Source organism: Cyanistes caeruleus, chromosome 1 (genome assembly GCF_971803275.1).
Source record: "Cyanistes caeruleus chromosome 1, bCyaCae1.hap1.1, whole genome shotgun sequence".
In the NCBI taxonomy this organism is placed as follows: Eukaryota; Metazoa; Chordata; class Aves; order Passeriformes; family Paridae; genus Cyanistes; species Cyanistes caeruleus.
The window spans coordinates 115,816,487-115,835,997 of record NC_141701.1 but is presented as its reverse complement, the minus strand read 5'-3'; the positions used below and the strand labels follow the sequence as shown (position 1 = coordinate 115,835,997).

Genomic DNA, 19,511 nt, shown 5'->3' with positions numbered 1-19,511 from the left:
CAGGGAAGTTTCACAAAAAAAAAGCCCCCAAAAATGGAACACAATGAGCTGCCTCCTAATTTTATTAGGAGGCTCACTCTTTGGGAAAGGCGCTGCTGTTACGAGCCTGGCCAGAGCAGCACGCAGCAAGCATTTAGCAGTTGAAGCTGCGAACATTGAGTGGCTTCCAGCACAACTACAAAGCACCTAGGGTCACTCTAGGAGTGCATGCATGTTATATTTGTGTATTTATTTTACCTGCAGGCTCACTCTATGTGGTTGCATGTTATATTTGTGTATTTATTTCACCTGCAGGCTCACTCTATGTGCTCTCATGTTATATTTCTGTATTTATTTCACCTGCCGGCTCACTCTATGTGCTCTCATGTTATATTTGTGTATTTATTTCACCTGCAGGCTCACTCTATGCGCTCTCATGTTATATTTCTGTATTTATTTCACCTGCAGGCTCACTCTATGCGCTCTCATGTTATATTTCTGTATTTATTTCACCTGCCGGCTCACTCTATGTGCTCTCATGTTATATTTGTGTATTTATTTCACCTGCCGGCTCACTCTATGTGCTCTCATGTTATATTTCTGTATTTATTTCACCTGCCGGCTCACTCTATGTGGTTGCATGTTATATTTCTGTATTTATTTCACCTGCAGGCTCACTCTATGCGCTCTCATGTTATATTTCTGTATTTATTTCACCTGCCGGCTCACTCTATGTGCTCTCATGTTATATTTCTGTATTTATTTCACCTGCAGGCTCACTCTATGTGCTCTCATGTTCTATTTCTGTATTTATTTCACCTGCAGGCTCACTCTATGCGCTCTCATGTTCTATTTCTGTATTTATTTCACCTGCAGTGCGGACGCGCGGCCGGCAGGGGGCGCTGCCCGCGGGCTCTGCGGGGCCCTCAGGGCGCGGCTCCGGCCCCGCGCAGCGCTCACCCACAGCCGGCGACCCGGGCACGGCTCGTCCCCGGCCGCAGCCAGGACGTGCAGCCGCCAAGGTGCTGCTCCTCAGGGGCTCGGGAGTGCCCCCGGTATCTCCGCAGGCTGGGGGTAAAGGGATTGAGAGCGGGACCGAGAGCGGCCCTGCCGAGAAGGGCCGGGAAGGTGTTGGTGTGTGGGAGGCTGCCCATCGGCCGGCAGTGTGCGCTCACAGAGAGCCAGTTGTGGCCTGGGCTGCATCCAAAGTGCGTCCAGCAGGGTGAGGGAGGGGAATCTGCCCCTCTGCCCCCGTCTGGTGAGATCCCACCTGGAGCACTGCAGCCAGCTCTGGGGTCCCCAGCACAGTACATGGTCCTGCTCCTGGAGCCAGTCCAGAGGAGAGCCATGAGGCTGGAACTCCTCTCCTGTAAGCAAAGGCTGAGAGTTTAGCCTGGAGAAGAGGCGGCTCCGGGGAGTCATTATTTCAAGTAAAAAAAACAAAACGCTTATAAGAAAGATGAGGGCAAACGTGTTAGCTGTTTTGAGCAAGGGGCAACGGTTTTAAAACTTTGAAAGGGGGTTTGCTTTAGGTATGAGAAAGAAATTTTTTACAATGGGGCTGATAAGACACTGGAACAGGTTTCCCAGGGAAGTGGACACCCCATTCCTGAAAACATTCAAGGTCAGTTTGGACAGGGTTCTGCATAACCTGATCTTGTTAAAGATGTCCCTGCTCCTCAAAGTGGGAGTCAGACTAGGTGATCTTTAAAGGTCCCTTCCAACCCACACTATTCTGCTATTCTATCATCTCGATGTTATCCCTCTCTGTATTTGCTTGTTTTGCTAGAAACCTCTTTCTTGTAATCTATTCTGGTAGAGGAACCTAGTTTTTATAAATCCTCTTACACAAGTCTTTCTTACCTTGCTCATGAAACACACTTGACCTTAAACAACATTTGGCCACTTTGCTATCTTCATTTAGCTTATTTAAATGGGAATTGATAATGGAATTCATAAAGAAAGGAGTTAAATCTTTTCTTCTATCATAAACCAATAGAAGCATCACTTTCTTGCAGAACTAAAAGAAAAGATGAGGTAAAATGAAAGAAGAGAAGAGACAGAGCACCCTTAAAGATGCTGATAGAGTCTTGGATGGTATCAGAAACTGAAGGATAATGTGACTGGAAAACACCTTTACTGATGGACTGTGATGAATTTCTAGCTCCCCAAGAAAATGTCAGTCTTCTATTCAGCTCCGGGTTCTCTGCTTCACCTGCAGTGAATGCATGTTTGAGAAAGGAAAAGAAACATGAAAGGGGAAGTGAGGGTAAGCCTGTTCTTCTTCATACCCCATGGGGTATTAATATTGGAATGACTGTGAGTTAGCTAGAGCACTTACAGGTATCTTTGTGAGGCTCTTAGGCTGGTAGTGAAAACACATTTCTGTACCATGCCTTCAGAGGAAGTGGTTGTGGAGCTCATTGTACAACTTCAGAGAAGGTGGCTATAAATCAGTTTTTGTTCCCTTTACGTCCATGTTGTCTGTCCCTACAGACACATGTGTGCCTGACCCCACAGTGTATGTGCCTCAGCTGGCCCTGTGATTCAGGTCCTGTCTGTGGGACCAGCTGCCTTTGCCACAGAGGCTGTATTAAGGTGTTGTGCTGTTGCTCAGCAGGTGAATACCTACCCCTGGTCCTGTGTGTTAAGTGCTTGATGCTCTCAGCTACCAGGTGAGACTGAAAGCATCCTTTTACACAACCTCTGAGGGTGTCCAAGCTTAAAAATGTGAGCTGCAGTGGATGACTCTCAAGAAGGATCTCAAATCTAGAATTAGAACATCTCACTGAAATAGGGCTGATTCCCCAGAGCTCAAGAGGGCTGAGCCCTTGTGTTTGGGATATTTTTTTTGTCTTGGTTAGCACAGAAAGGCAAATGAATTTCCTGGTGCCCTGATCTACAGAGCTTTCCTAATTTACCATTTGGGTTGCTTTCCTCCTCTTTGTTCTAGGGTTGTCTGTATTTTTGGAAGGTCTCCTCTCCAGGACTCTGTCTCATTCTCAAGGGCATACCAGAGGTGTGACTACTGTGCCTTTTAGATCACATGGTGCTTTTGTTATTTGCTCTTTACTGCAGACAAGAGGATCATGAGAATTGATTCCTGCTAGAATGGGATAAGCAGACAGGGGCTGTTCAGAGAAGCAGATTCCAGATTCTTGTCTGTGCGGTGCATTACCTTTCCTTACTTGTTCAAGGACACCATTGAAAGGTGAAAGCAATTGGAAGCATTAGCATTCCTCCACACCTTCTGAATAATTTTACTATTTTATAGGAGTTAATTTTGTTTGAATTTCTTCCTGTTGTTTTCTTTCCCAATCCTCACCACTTAGGAGGTCAACAGAAAGCTACAGCTTCCCTCATATTTATTCAGTGACTTATTCAGATCAGCATCTGTCTCTTCAGGCTTCTCACATTTAACCCCTTACTTTGGGTAGACCTTTGCTTCTAGGTTTGGAGATAATTTACTAAGTGTCCTCTGCAGTCTTATTATGACATTGAATTTGGAGAAAGATTTCTGCTTCACAGGGTTGAAAATTATTCAAGGGAATGTTGTGTACTTGTTTTCTTTTCTGTTTGACATCTTGCACTTCCCACAGAGGTATAACTTTAAAAACAGTATGTTCTGTGTTATGATATCTAAGTAAAGTAATTAAAATATCTATACCATAGTGTTGGTAGATTAAACCCGGGTTGTTCCTACAGGAATCAAATACTCAAATCAATACTTCTCTCCAAGCCAACTTTATTATTTTTAAGCAGCTTTTTATTGTTTAAAAAATGTATATCTGACAGGAGTTACCAGGCAGAGATATTTCTTTGGTGATAAACTAATGTTCAACAGAAAGTTGGCCAACAGTTTTAGGTCCTGATTTTTTTTGGGGGGGGAGGGGGAGAGGGGTGGGAAGATTTGATTTTACTTCCTATTTGAACACAGTCTTTTAATAAGACTTTTCTGCTGTTTGCCATATACTTTTGCCTCCACAAAGTGACTTATGGCAGGGAGGCAGGCTTGAGGCAGCCTTATTCTGAGGTGCACCTAGCTCTGAATGGCTGCTCTCTGTGTTTAGGCTGTGAGTAAAAACCATTCCCTCTTCTTCTTGGCTTTCTGTGGTGCCAAATGAAAGGGAAAGTGGCATGAGACATGTAGTTGAGGTGCTGGCTCTCATGGGACCCTTGTGAGCCGTAGGGTTCATGCACAGTGTCACCAGGTCTGGTGGCCTCAGGATGAGCAGGAGACAGCAGCCAGTCCCTACTGCAAACACAGGATCTGAAAGAAAACATGCAATAGGAATTCTGTGTAACATCCTCCCCTTGGTCTCCCTGTGTCTGAACAGACCTGATAAAGCCACTTCATGCACAGTGTATAGATTTTTATGCTTCTGTTGTGTGCTCAGATATGCAGAGGACAGATATGGCAGACACAGAATTGCAGATATAGATAATATTTTTAAGCCAAAACATTTTTCTCACTGAAGAACAAGTCTGCATTTATCAAAGATTTCAGTGAAGGGGTTTCTGGTTTGTCTTCCACAAAAAAGGATTATGTGAATATTTAATTTAACATTTGTTCTTTGATTTTTTTACACAATGCCTCTGTTGGGAATTTGCTAGATTTTTTAAACACAAAAATTTATAAATGTTGGAATTACGTCAAACACTTCTGTTACTCCCAAAAATATTACTCTCTAACAATTTTAAAAGGACTTAGGAGCAAAAACCTCCCAAACATAAATTTCTCTAATTTTAAGAATTTACCAACAGTGACTCTTTTAGTGCAAAACAAACTTATAAGTTGAGGAGTTAGATTTTATTCCTTCTAGTGCTTCTGTAGAGTGACTGTCTACAGCTGAGACTAAATTCAAATAAATTAGGAATTTGAAATTGATACTTACTTGGAAATTTGTTTCCATTTGATTTAAGCCTACCTTATTTTATGAGAGCAAATGCAACAGCAGACTGTAGAGGGATCCCAAATTTTGATTAAAGAAAATTTTTATTTGTTTTAAGGCAGAGGAAGAATTTAGTGGTAGACAATATTTATTAGTACTGTCATTTGTATGTATACATTAATGTATAAGTGTGTCATATAGGTAACTAGATGAGTGCTAGATTAAGAGTGCTGGAGAATTAGGGTCTTGATTTCCAGAGCAGTCAGTTGAATGAACAACTTTGTTTATTGTGCTTGTAAACTCAGCCTTTGTTTAACAAGAGTAAATATTTTTACAGATGTAAACACACAGCCCATTGTGTGGTGATAGAATTCAGATGAATACCTTCCCTGGACTATGCTCTAATGTCTGTATTATTTTTCATGATCCTTTCCTTCCAAGGACGACACAGCATGGAATGTATTCACTTCCAAACCACGCTGCTTTGGCCAGGGAAACGGCAGCTTCCTTTCACAGTTTCCATCTTCATCTGTAATGGGGTGCATACTTTGATTTAGGAATTATTGCAGCTAAACAATGGGGAGGCAAAAGTGAATGACATCATCACCATGTCTGGAATTGGCCAGAGAAAAAATATCCTGTGCCATGGTGTGCTCATTCTTACTATGTCTAGTGAGACCCAGGGAAGCAGTGCTGGCTCTGGACAAGAGTTGGGAGGGGCACAGCCAAGGCCTCTGCACAGAAGGAGCACAGAGAAGGTGCTCTGAAGATGCTTTCTCACGTTTCCAGAAGGAGCATGCACTGCAGGAGGCAAAAATAATGGAGGGATCTCTTAATAATTCTCTACCTAAAAGTAGAGAGTATCTGGGAGTATCTTTGTACATATTTTGTGAAATTTCTCAGTCTAAATGGGCTTTTGTGTGGGTTTAAAGTTGTTTTTTGTGAAGCTGACTGTACCTGTAGAATTGGTTGAGATGTTTGTATGGCACTATGTTTTTGGTGTGGGGGATTTTTTGGTAGTTTTACACTCCCAAGCTCCCTCCTACCCAAGTGTTCCTTAAACCGTGACTAATCTTGTTGGTTTTTGCAAAGAGACTTTCCTACCACTCAAAGACAGACCAAGACAAGATTTTGTTCCTGAGAATGTGACATTTGAAATCAAGACCACATTCTTCTGAAGATAATACAATCTCAGGACTATATTCCTGGTGCATGACTGGATGTTTTCTCCAAGAAAGAATTGCTCATTTAACTTTGAGAGAAAGAGTTAAAGCAACATTTTCTTGGGTGGGAATGGAGACTAATATTAACTGCTTTTATGGCAACATGCAGCCAAAAAGGAGTATGGATATATAATTATGATGGATAATTAGTAGATGTGAGATGGATATATGACCTTACATCCTAAAGACAATTTTCTTCCCATTATCACTTGATCATATGAACTGTCTGGAGAGAAGAATTTGGGGCTCTGAGATTGCTGAAAGCCTCCACTGTGTCGTTCTTGTGTTTGATGCTTTGCAGAGCACCTTCTCCCACTCTGTATCTTAAGCCCACCATGCAGGACACAGAGAGGAAGAATTCCTCTTTTTTACTACACCCATCCTCCACCTAAGAGTGGGGAAAAACTTCATTCCCCTTGTCAGGGCAAGATTTATCCTGTAGAATGCAAGTTTTATGGATCTTTTTTCTTTGCCTGCTTTTTAAAATTGAATGCTAGGAGTGATTTCTCTAAGAATGCAGAGAGCAACCAGTCTGGAATACCAAATTATGGCACCTTTTTAATTAACCAAGCAATCATCAACTTGATCGAATCTCTTTGAAGTTTTCCAGCCACTACGTGCACACCATATGCAAAGAGATCAGTAATGTGGAATGCCAGTGCTGGCAGTAAGGTCAGCTTCCTGATCAATAATAACTCAGCCTGAGCAGACATTTAATCTGAAAGAAAGAGGTCATCTTCAATCAGGTTCTCTAAAAGATCAACCAACAAAATCTAATCACTGATTACCGAATATTTAGTCATGCAGTGACCTTGCTTACTATTGTTTAATCATACATTATTAGCTAATTCCTTTTAACTCCAGCTTGTGAATTAGATTTCATCCTAATTATTATAACTGTTAAAGAAGGAAGACATTACAGTTTATATGACACTGACTTCATAGGCCAGAGCCAGCAAAATCAAATCCAAAATGTTCCTGTGGGGCTGAGTCTTTCTGTCTCCATTTCATTCCTAACGAATCTTTCTTCAGCCTTTTCTTAAGGACATCTAGTGTTGGACACTCCCCAGCTTCAGAACATAGCAGAATGTTACAACATATCTTTATCTCATGCACAGGGGAAAGTAAGGAATATGTCTTTTCATGGGTATGTTGAAGCAGAGGTTCTCACTATCAAATGTCATCAGTGTTAGCAATGAACCAAATGCTAGGAGCTGCTTAAAATCAAAGAATTTGTGTTCACATGGTGTTGATATCACTGATAACTTGGTTAATATTTAAGAACATGTTGTAAGGGGACCAGTTCACGGTGGGGAGCAGTAAAAGAGCCAGTAAATAAAAGTGAGGGAGGATAGTCTTCTTGCTGTTTAAGGTGACTTATCTCCCTCAGTTCTGACTAACCAGGGGTGAATAGGGGATAGGAAATCACTTTGAATTTCCCAAACACTATATCCAGAAGAGACTGTTGAGAATGCCCGGAGTTAATGAAGCTGCAAGTCATTCAGATTGATTCCATATTTGAAAAAGAACCAAACAACAAAACTAACAAACTAAAATAAACCCACACCTGACTTGGGATAACGATACTCTGCTGGCTCACAAGGGAGACAGTATTTTAAAGCCAACATTGAATTGAGGATTATGAGAATAGGATTTTGATGTGATTGTTGAATCCCCACCTCTAGCATCCAGAATGTGTTAAGCGATAACCTGCAATAAAACCACATTTTTCTATTCTTTATTTTTTAAAATTTAGGCTAGAATTGTGCTTTGTAGTTTACTTTGTTGTATCCCGTGCGTCTCAAACTGCATAAAATCATGATATGAAGATAAAGATACCGTAGCTTTGGTTCATCTTGAAGCCTATGAGAAGGTGAAAACCTGGGCTACTCTCTTTCTCCCTGAAAGAAGTAAATACCCACAAATCAGCCCTCCTGTTGGGTGTCTTTTGGCCAAGCCACCTGCCCCAGCTGTGCTCAAGTGGCCTGTTCTCTATCAAGCACCAAAAAGATACAAAGATGCTTTTAATCTCTGACTATTTTTGGAAGGAGTTACCTCAGCAAAACCAAATCAGTGGGTTCTGCTCCTGGCTGAGCAAGGACAATTGAGAACAAGCAACAAAATGTGGTGGCATCTCAGCAGGGTGAATTCCAGCAGCTCCTGGCTGTGCTTGTTCTTACAGAAGAGCCCCTTGTGACCTGTAGCTGCCGTGGTGCTCTCTCCAAACCCCTGGGTGTGAAACATGCATGTGACAGCTGTGTGCCAGGTGTGTCCAGAGGCTCTTGTGCCAGGACCAGAGTCAGTGCTGGTTTGCAGCAGGACACTATATCTGCTTTTCATGTTGTATGGGAGAATCTGCTTATCTGCCATCTTCACCTGCACTTGGTTATTTCTTACACACTCTACTAACCCTTGCTTGTGGGATTTTGAGCCCAAACATGTGTCTGCATTTTTTTTCCAAGCATATCAACTGTTCTCACCTGAGGTGCCACCTAACTCAGTGTGCTTTGCCTCTGTCTCCTTTGACCATAGCTCTGTTACACAGACCTCTGTTATGTGACTCTTTGACCATAATTGCAGTAACAATAGAGCTGTACTGACATTGCCTTCCTCTGAAGGGCAATACTGACCCATTTAATGTCTTAAAATTCAGCAGTGATCTATGACAGGCTGCACCAGGCATAAATTAGAATTTTTGTTTCTTTTGAAGGAAAAAATGAGATAGATATTAACTAGACCTTGTTCAATTAAAGTCGGTGATTCATCACTACTTTTGTTTGTTTGTTTTGAAATCTTGATAGGAGACTGCTTATGTATTGCATTGCTTTTTATGAGGGAAAATTTTAGTATTTTGCATCTGTTGGTCTCAGAATTTTGGGTTTTGAATTGATATTCTCACACAAATTTAAGATAGGGCTCTGATGCTTCTCATCAGTCACAAAGTTTGTGATGGAGCTAAGGAAAGTGATTTCAGGTTCTTGGTAATCTTGAGAGATATCACTCTACTACTTTATGCCTCAGCCATCCAACTGGGAAAGCTATGTATAAATCAAGATCACAAGAAAAGTTAAATGATGCCTCAGTGGGTATATTCTGTGCAAAAACTTATTTTCTGTATTTTATCTTTCCTTCAGATGGCTGTCCTAGTAGACAGTCACACTGGGATTTCATTTTACATGAAAAGAGAAAATAACTTTTACTGAAGGACTCATTGTGACTTAGCCTTGCAAATCTGCAAATATTAGACCTCAAATGTACTGAAATCTGGAAGATTGATCTTGCAGAAGCCAATGTTATAACCTCAAATAAATTGATATGCTGTTTGCTGTGTCCTCTGGCCATGGACTAGAATGAGTCACGTGTTTGTTTTAGTACACATTTTAAATGTTTTATCATGGTTATTGAACCATGCATATGATATTTTGATAAACACAGATTTTAGGAATACTTTAAATACTGATTGCATAACTGATAACTAATTTTAGAGATATTAGTCAGAATTGGTTAAATTTATACAGGTTTTCAGCCATTTGTCTAAAGTCAAAACTAGGGGAAAAGGTAGGAGTTGAGCCACAGCAAGCTCTGCAAAGTTAGTTTTGTTTTATTGTCAGGTAAATATCATAAACCTCATATAGTGTCAGGTTCGACAAAAAGATTTCTACGGGAGTTGTTTATTTTCTGTCACTTCATATTGTATGTTTTCTTCTGTTGGGGTAATGTTTATTCTCTTATTGTGAGTGGAACTGAATCCTTTGTTCTCATTGTGGTTAAGGGTTGTTGTGGGCACTCAAAGGATGGATCCTTTTGAGGTGCAGGACCTATCAGCCTCTGGGTACCTTTTCTGTGATTCAGCACAGCTAAATGCTAACAATGCCTCCTGGGAAAAGGAAAAAATAGCCTTTCTGCTTAGCTGGTGCTGTTGGAGCATCTGTTTTCCTTTTATATTTATTGTATATCACAACACCACAACATAGATATATAAACAGAATGGATATTACTACGAACTGTGTATGTGTGTTTGCGTGTCCTTGTGTGTGCGTTGAATAGGAATTTTTCTCAGAAATAAATTAACTTTTGTTACATTGAAATATTGTCAGGGGAAAAACAGCAGAGGCTTTAACCCTCTAGGGTGCTGTCTGTCTACATATGTGATCTCCCTCTGAAATGCCCTGGGCTAAGCAGAGCACATCATAGCAGGGGAAGCTAGAAAAGGCAGCAGATCTTGTTCCTGTGCACAAACCTGACATTTTATATCCCAGATGGTAGTTTTATGGACCATTATGATGCTTCAGACTGACTCAATAGGTGAAATGAAAGAATGAAAAGAGTCCTATTGCCAAAAAAGAGAGGGAAAAAAAAGTTAAAGAAAGAGGAAAGGTTGATTTGGGACCTCAAGAGCTGGCCCTCAATAGGGCTGAGTAAGTCACAGACCAACTGCTGTGATTTATGTGATGGTACAGTGTGATTAACTTTCCCCTGGATCATTAGAGAGTCTCTGTGGGTGGTGATGTGCCAGTTACTGTTCTCAGCTGGAAGGAGGATCAGCAATAAACAGCCAGATGGGGAAAAAAGAGGAGAAGGAAATTCTTAATCAGAGCTGAATTTTTAGAAATTCTGCACAGATTTTGGGTCAAGTAAAAAAAGTGCTTGCTTTCTTAACCTCAGGAACTTCAATTGTCTTTCTCTGTAACCGCAGGACGAGGGAGAGATGTCACCCAGATTTAAGTCCTTGTCTACAGTTTGCAGAGGTCTTGAGCAAGCTGCAGCAATGCCGTGTACAGCTGTACCCAGCCCACTTCCAGACCTACCATGAGCATGTTTGCAGCAGAGGGCTGGGTATGTGTGTATCACAACTGTTCTGTGGGGTGGTGGAGAAAGTACCCAGGATGTGTGGGTAGGTCATCGCCTCACTGTTTGGCCTTTTCAGTGTCAAAAGTTTAAAATTAAATCAGATGCATTTCACTGTGACAGGGCTGCAACTTGTATTTCACACTAACTCACGGCATGTGCTACTGGTTTACTGCTAAACTGGATTTAGAAAGAACTTCCACAGTCACTATGGATGTCCTTAAGCTGAACTCTTTATTGTATTGAATATCTCCAAAGTCAGAGACTTTAAAAGTTCCCTGAGAAATGTGCTGGTGCTAAGTCATCCTCACAGATAAGTGTTTCCTGATGTTCAGATTATGTTTCAGCATTTCCGTTTGTGCTGAAACACAGCCTGTTTCAGTCTGTGATTGTTACTTTTTGTCTTGTCACTGGTTACTACTGAGAGAGCCTGGTCCATCCTTATACCCTTTAGATGTAAAAGGTGTCCTCTTTACACTGTTCCTTCAGGTATTTATACACTTTGATCCTCCTGAGCCTTCTCTTCTCCGGGCTGAAAGCCCCATCTCTCTCAGGCTTTCCATATAGGAGAGCTGCCACAGTCCCTTCATCACTGTTGTGGCCCTTTGATGGACTCTCCAATATGTCCATGTCTCTCTTGTAGTGGGAAGCTCAGAACTGAACACAGTATTCCAGGTGTGCCCTCACCTGTGCTGAGCAGAGGGAAAGGATGATTGCCCTCCACTTGCCTAAGGCAGCTCAGGATACCACTCGCCTTCTGTGTGGTAAGGGCACATTGCAAGCTAAGCTGTGCTTTTTAGTTAATTTTGGTTTTGAAATTCACAGTCATGTAGCAGTAATCTGTGCTCCAGAGGCCTGGGGTGTGCTGAGCTGGCTGAAAGCAGATCCTGCAGCTTTTGAACACTTTTCATTACTTCAATCTGCTCTCCTACCCCTCAGTTTGCCCTCTGCTATTGCGTGTTTTGCAAAGGCTGTCTGTATATTGTCTACCACTGACAGAAAGGTTGTGGTATGGTGTAGCAGGTTTTTACATTCAGACAATCAGGATGAGTTTAGGGAGAATCAATGCAAACTGTGAAATCACTATTAAAAAAGACTAATTCTGTAAAAGAATACAGTAAATCATATTAGAACATTTCCTGTTGAGAAGGCTCTGCCACCTCAGTTTTGCAGGTGGAGTGATCTTTCAAATCCCACTGTAACATTTTACACTGAGGATTTAAATCTTCAGGCTGTATGCAGTAGTGGATGATAAACAGTGCTGAGCCCTTTTCCCCAAAATCTTGTAATTACTTAACACTATGTTTTATATTTTAATGTTTCCAAGCACAGAGATAATGACTGTTTGAAAAACCATTGTTATAACAGTATATGACATAATAACCACTCATATATGTCTTTGTGATATCTATGCCATCCAATTAAACTTATAAACCTCTTAACTAATTGATCTCCATCAGAGATATATCTCTCTCAAATATTTGAGATATATATCTCTCAAATGTCATCACTGTAATAAATCACGGTTAAAACACCAGATCACAAAAAAGTGTTCCTTGTGCTTGTCTCAGTGTAGAATTCATGTAGAATACATGGTTTTTACATGGTTCTATAGCATCATTCATAGGGATGTCTGCAAGTCCAGTTTTCCCTCCCAAGGGCCCAGAACTGAAAATACTTGCATCTGGATCAGTGACAGGTCTGAGATTTTCTGCCTTGCAAACCATCAGAGATAGACACTGCAGCTTGCTGTCATTCAAAATCGTGAATGACATTGTAAATCACTATTTCCCAACAAGATAAGATTTTGATTTCAGAGTCCCGATATTCAGGAAATGTGAGTCTTAGTATATCTGAAGTATTGCCTATGGAATATAGAAAGCTTTAAAACTTTCTAATTCTCATTTGTCTCCATCTGAGGCTTTTATGGTTATCTCTTACTATAGTAATACTGCTTTAATTTATACATTGAGAATTTAAGGAGCATAAAAACCCTAGCCTTTCTGTAAGGCACACAGCTCTTCTGAATGCTGTCTTGTCTTTAGTTGTGTTTCTCTCTCTGCCACAGATAATCATACAAATTTTCCATTTCTGGTTATTTTTATCATTTCTTATATGTCACACCTCTGTTTTTTTCTGAATTTGATATGCTTCTCAAGTTTTGAGGTTAATAAAACTTTAATATCTAGGGTTTGAAGCAACCTAAAAGTCACAAGGTTAAGTGCAGGAAATGGAAGAACTGCATGAATATTCTTAGTAGTTTAAAGGGAAAACTCCATTCATTATAAAGTTACTTAAATTAGGAAAGAGGTAAAGCTCAGGGTGAATGACTGAATACTCACTGCTACTCTAATCAGTATTAAATGACACACATGAAGTAGAACTTAGTAAGAAGGGAGGACCAAGGCTTACTTCCCTTCCTTGCTTCCTCTTTTCTACCCAATAATGTGATGCTAACTCACGTTTGCATCAATGGGAACTTTCAAGTCTCTTCAGACAGGAGAAGAAAATGAACCAAATCCTTCTTCACTGTGGGTAGAAAAAAAAAAAAAGGCATTTTCTTGCTCTTCCTTTTTAAATATTGCTGTGTACTCCTTTGTCTTTTACATAGTTCTTCCAAATAAGAACATTCAGTTTTGGACCTCTTAGACTGTTCCATCAATTAATATACTGGTGGTTTTTTTTTCTGGACTTCTAATTTTAACAAAGAAAACAAAAAAAAAAATAAAAAATGAACAAACCAAATCTGATAATATACACTAAAGTGTGTTGCTTGATCATTTCTCTTTTGCAGTTGGACAGTCTTCTGAAAAATGGGTTTTTTGCACAGCCCTCACAGTGGCAGACAAATCCTTACTCCTGAAACAGACCTTACTGAAGAACCCTGCATCACTCTGAACTGAAAATTGTCTCTGTTGTCTGAGAAAAACTATCATTCAGATTTCTAAGCCAAGTAAAATCTTACTTTAATAATGGATCTTATCAGTATTGTTTGCCTTATGCAGTACAAATGGGTTAATGGCATGAGTGAGAATTAAGATTATGTTTATAGATTACTATAAGCCTTTTAGACAACATAAGCTTAGGACCTGGTCCTGAACTATCAGTAATTTTGCTGAGGATCCTTACCTGGACCAGAAATGCAGATGATGAGTTTTAAGTGGCGCTTCTTAATCCATACCCCAGTTACAGCTGAGCTATACAGTCCACTGTTTGTTCTATTGAACCTTAACCATTTGCTTAGATCTGCTTTTTAGCAGAACTTGTAACGCTATCCAGACAGTTTTGAACCCCAAGTCTTATGTTCTGTCTTTTTAAAATCATTGTTCTATCTTTCTAGTGACAGAGATCTAGCAAGGAATGGGGACATTGTATCACTTTGCACAGTAATGGGGGAAAGGAAGAGGAATCATCTATAATTTGTTTTCTCCATCCAGGCAAGTCAAGCTAAGTTATGATGAGAGCGGTGCAGCAGTCATGATCACCTACCGTTTTATAGCTGATGTGATTGTTTTTATGAAGCCTATAACATTTTTAACAGTGCTGTTGTGCTGATCATCGTTCTTGTCTCAGCAGAACAATATTACTACAGTCAAGTTAATTCAGCTTGCAGGCAGAGTGTGCTGCTGACAGAGTGTGAGAAGAAATCTCACAGAGAACTCTTTTCTCTTACTCAGCTGTGGTCAGGGGACAAGAGAGTGCAGGGACACTGATCAGTTGGTCAAAACCTTCAATGAATTATTCAAAGATTTTTTCTTGTCCTTTTGGCAAGGTGACGAACAGTTCTGCCACATTTCAGACAGACAGCAACCTGCCATTTAGCTTGACTCTTCAGCTGTTTTTATTCTCACAGTGTCTGGGTGAAGGGCACAAGCATGGATAAAAATAAAAACTGGAAGTAAAGGTTTGGGGCTTTTTTCCCCATTGATCATTCTGAATTCTTTGGAGTGCTGCTCTGAAGAAGGTCACACAGGAGTCAGCATAGAGCTGGCTACAGCAGCCCCTCAGCAGAAGGAAAATGCAGGGGGAAGACAGTACATCCTCCATTCTTCTTACTATATGTTTTTTTCTGCTTGCATCCTACTGGCCCTCATTTAAGTGCTTTCTTGATTACTCCTATTTCTAATCTGAAATGCAGCAGAACATGACTCGTAAACAAATGAGTAACATCTTCCTAGCATGTGGTGAGGTCAGGTGCTGTGCTTGCCCCTCTGCTGTGTTGATGGCCCTGCTGAAAATAACTTTCCTATCTTCTACAACTCCCCAGACAGCCCAGTGATCTTTATCACTCTGATAAGAAGAAAGATAAACTCAGCCTACTTCTCTGGTCCTTGGGTATTGCTCATGTCATCTGACTGTCTCCCTGCTTATTCCCTCCTGTTGGGAAAAAAGAGGTAAAAGTAGATTTGGTGAGGAGAGAATAGTTTTTGCTCAAAGTGACCTTGCAGTTCAGAATGCTAAAAATGTTGTTGTCGGAAAACTCCGTTTATTATGCCTAGTGTTGTTCATCCTCTGCCTGTTTTGAAAAGTGGAATTCCTGTACAGAGATAACACACTCTCACATACATGCTTGAGGTCATGAAAGCACAACCTTGAGATAAAACTATGTGTGTGAAGCTCTTTGATGTATTGCAGAAGGCATTGGACCCTGGTCCCTTCTGTCCACCAGGGTAAGCTGAGCCTAATGGAGCCTGTGTCCTGCTGTGGCTTTGCCTGCTGGGATGAGCTGAGCCTAACAGAGCCTGTGTCCCCTTATGGCTCTGCCACCTGGCATTGCTAGTGAGGTAATGACATAAATCTTTGCATTTTAGCTGTTTTGGTGGTCACCCCGGTTACCTTTATCTATTGATTTACACACTTCCCAGTTACTTTGATAATACCTTAGAACTTTTGTTTCAAAGTCAGTGAAGTTAGACTGGTTAAAAAAGATTCTTATTTCTCTTTTTCCTTTATCTGCAGTGTGACCTCCACCATTTTTGCTTACCACCATCTGCCTACTGCTGACTTAAATAGAAGTCCAGTATATGCTTTGACAGTTGTCCTGGTGTTTTGGTCCCAGGAGACATTTTAAAATCCTTTTTTTTAAAAAAAAATTAAAATCAGATTGTTACTTAGTCTAGTAAAGGATATTAATTCTAAAAGAAGGGGAAAAAATAGACAAGCCTTATGATCCTTGACGTAGATGAAATTCTATTTTCTGGAGGAAGTTGAAGAAGAAGCTACTGTGTTTTGCTCTTGCCTTTCATCTCCTGGGAATTATTATTGGGAAAACTTACTACTTTCTGAAATTCATCTGAGTTTAGTTTTAGCTGCTTCTGCTCTCTTTTCTGCAAAAGTTGTTTGGAAATGGGTATTTAAACAAGCTGAGAAGTCTGGCCTACAAATAAAAGCACTAGGTTTTCAGCAGATATAGAAAACCATTTAGTAAAACAGCCAGAGTCCAGAACTGGTAATGCCTGTGGATTTTACTGGGCTTTGCAAATAATTCCTGGAGGCAAAAGTGTTCATGTAAGTATTTCTTAGTCTAGGCTAACTCAGAAGGCAGAAGAAATCTAAGAGTCACCAATCCAAGAAATCACCCAAAGTATGGTGATTTTTGAATTGAAATGGGATTTCCACTAGCTGCACATGCAGAGAGTTGAAAGTTTTAATGGGGATAGACAGAGTCTTGTAATCTTTTTCCCTATGTGAGGATTGTGCTGTTGACAAGGACAAAAAATTATCTGGTCCTTTAGTGGAAACTGAGGTGGGAAAATGTTTGCACTGATTTGCTTTTTGAACATTTGGATGTATAGAAATGCTCATGGGCATTTCTGGGCTCATGCTTTAAAGGAGTTTTAAAACCAGCAATGAGTAACTGGCAACATAAAATACCTGGCTGAACTCTTTTGCTTACACTGAGTGAGATCAAAGTAGCTAATGGACACTGTGGAAAGAATGAGGAGGAAACTTCTGGGTTCGGCTGGCACTGTCTTCCTTTTACCAAAATAAGCTCCGACATCTAGGCCTGAGTTTGAAATAACAACTGCTGCATGACTGCGCTACCAGTTTCCAAGTAATTTATTTTAAAGTGCTCTAGGATAGTTGGAGTATGAAAGGTGTCATAGAAAAGCAGATTTTGTTTCATTCTGTTTGATACTTTGTTTTTGAGCTTGCTATGCTATAACAGTACACAGAGATTTTAAAGTTTACTGAAGGTCTTGCATGTGTTTATGCAAAAAGAAACTCCTGTGGTATAGCTGGGAAGACTGAAAATAAATGAAATACGAATCTCCATGCAACAGATCCTTTCTACTCATTTTTAAGACTCAAAATTTCCTATCATCCCATTAGCTCCCATTAAAGCATAATGACCTGTTTAAACTTGAAGACTGTTACGTGCATTTATGTCATGTGGTCCCCTGTAAGCTTACTGCTTAATGGTTTCATGAACAGAGGCCATATTGGAGGGTAAAATTGCTGCATTCCATTGTATGAGAACTTTACTTACTTTTTCCATATACACAGTTGTATTCTGGAATATACTTTAAATGTGCCTACATAAAATAATTGTAGATATGTGTTGCACGTGTTGGACACATGAGAAGTATGCCTTGGACAGAGTGCATTAATGGCACTAGAGATCTCACCCTCACACTTTTATGTTGCCAGGTCATGGGGAGCCTGAAGCTATGGATTTAACATTCAGGCACATGGTTCTAGGAAAGTGTTCAGCCCCCTCTCTCCCCTCTGGTTGGTTTTGCTGGCAACCCATGTCAGGAACATCTGGCCCCTAATTGGCTTTGATGTGGGTTTTCCTGAGCTTCCAACATATGGCTTTGGAAAGGCCATTGCTCTCCTTTTTTAAATGAACCTGGTTTAAACAAAGACTCATGTCTGCCACAGACTGAGAATGGAGAGAAAGAAAAGTTCTATCCAGCCTGTGAGCCAGATGAGTAAGTGTTTTAGCATGGAGGGTCTGGCATGTCAAGGTTTGTAGAGTCCTGAGGAAGTCAGAGGTGAGCAAGGATTCTGACTTCTAGCCCAGTGGAGCAATGATGCCTCTGTGACCACAGGCAGCTAGTTAAATCTCCCTGTCCCTTGCCTGGTCCAACAGGAAAACTGGATGAAAGACAAGACCTGGTTAGATACCAGATGCTGTTTCTGAATGGAATTTTCCAAGGAGAGGTAAATGCAAACAACCGTGCTTTTCCAAAAGGCCTCATGCACTCTGATCAGAACCTTCAAAAGTGATGTATGAGGCTGACAGCTATATCTCTTAATTCATTAGTGTGCTGCCATTTGAAAATCTTCTATGATCTTGTAAGTGTGGTGCTACACAGCATTTTTCATAGTGCTGTGTTTTCTCTGGGGGTGTTTCCAGAGTTCAGTATAGGTGAAGGGAAAGAATTTATTTGTGAGTCTCATAAAACAGAATTTGTATCTTTTTCCCTCTTTGTTTCCAAAGTGGAAGACATGCTTGGCGTTTGTAGAGGAAGAGATCTAGGTGATATAAATATTGTTTCATCTAAGGATCTATTTCTGATGACTAACAGGAAAGGAGAGCGGGAATGGGAACATTCAGTGATGTAATTAAGGTGGTAGAGCACAACTACACTCCTTAATGGGGGGAAAGTTTCTGTGGCAGAGAAACTTTTTATGTGGCAATGTGTAACATTGCCAGCAATTCCACCATTGAGGAGTAGCATTTGTGCACCAGCTGAGTACCTCAAATGTACATGGCTACAAAAATGAATTATTTGTGGGTCTGTGTCCAAAGAACATGGATCCTCGTATAGGTGGCCTAATTGTTTTCATTGTGCCTAGGATTTTTATTGTTTACAGAATTTTTTTTTTTTATTTTTCTATAATATGTAAAAATCTATATTAAAGGCAACTAACAGGTGGATGGTAACTACTGATTGGAAGGAGGTTGGAAATGGAAAATATGATATGAAACATGTTCCAAGGGATGGGAAAGCAGGGATGGGAAAAGAGGGCTGCTTTTTTGCAGAAGAGGGTTCAATAATCACATGTGAAGTCATAATTTCACTGTTGGTGTGAATTTTATTTGAAACTCTTGTAGGCTTAATGTTCTCCTCCTCTTTTAGAAGGAGTCCTGACATGATAAAGCTTGACATGGCACAAAGTAACTTGTGGCAAAACCAAGGCTATGCACTAGAGTATGAGCATTCCTAAAGGGAAGGATAAAAATAAATAGTAAAATAATCTCTTTCCATGCTGAAGCTGACATCCCTCAAGAATTTGTGTGGATAAGAAGAGTTCTCCAGTCTGGAAATATGAAGGTAAATTCTGGGGTTTTGTAGCAAATAGTTTAAAGAAACTGCCAGGAGTCCTCTCCTGACAAAAACTTTCCTTTATTTCTGAAAGTCAATCATGATTGCTGATGCAGATCTTTCACAACACAATTGAAACTGTGGGATTTGGTAGTTTTAATTGTTTGTGGGGTTTTAAATTTTTTTCTTTTTTTCTCTCAATTTATCCTGGTTTATAAAGTGGTTTTTTTGAGGAGGGTTTGTTTTTGTTTTTGTTTTGCAATATTCACTATAGAGAAATGCAATTTGAAAAC

General features: G+C 40.3%; 1 long non-coding RNA gene across 8 annotated transcripts in view; it reads left to right on the top strand.

The window, feature by feature from the left end:
• The first annotated feature begins 871 nt into the window (after positions 1–871).
• Positions 872–19,511, top strand: part of LOC111923470 (uncharacterized) — a 282,819-nt gene continuing 264,179 nt past the window's right edge. For 2 of the 8 annotated variants that reach the window (XR_015276734.1, XR_015276732.1), the window contains exons 1-3: positions 872–1,001; positions 1,998–2,248; positions 19,033–19,227. This is a non-coding gene — a long non-coding RNA (uncharacterized LOC111923470). Of the gene's footprint in view, positions 1,002–1,997; positions 2,249–10,790; positions 13,675–15,549; positions 15,727–19,032; positions 19,228–19,511 lie in introns of those variants that run through there. The other 6 variants (XR_015276737.1, XR_015276736.1, XR_015276738.1 and 3 more) reach the window with 6 other exon arrangements.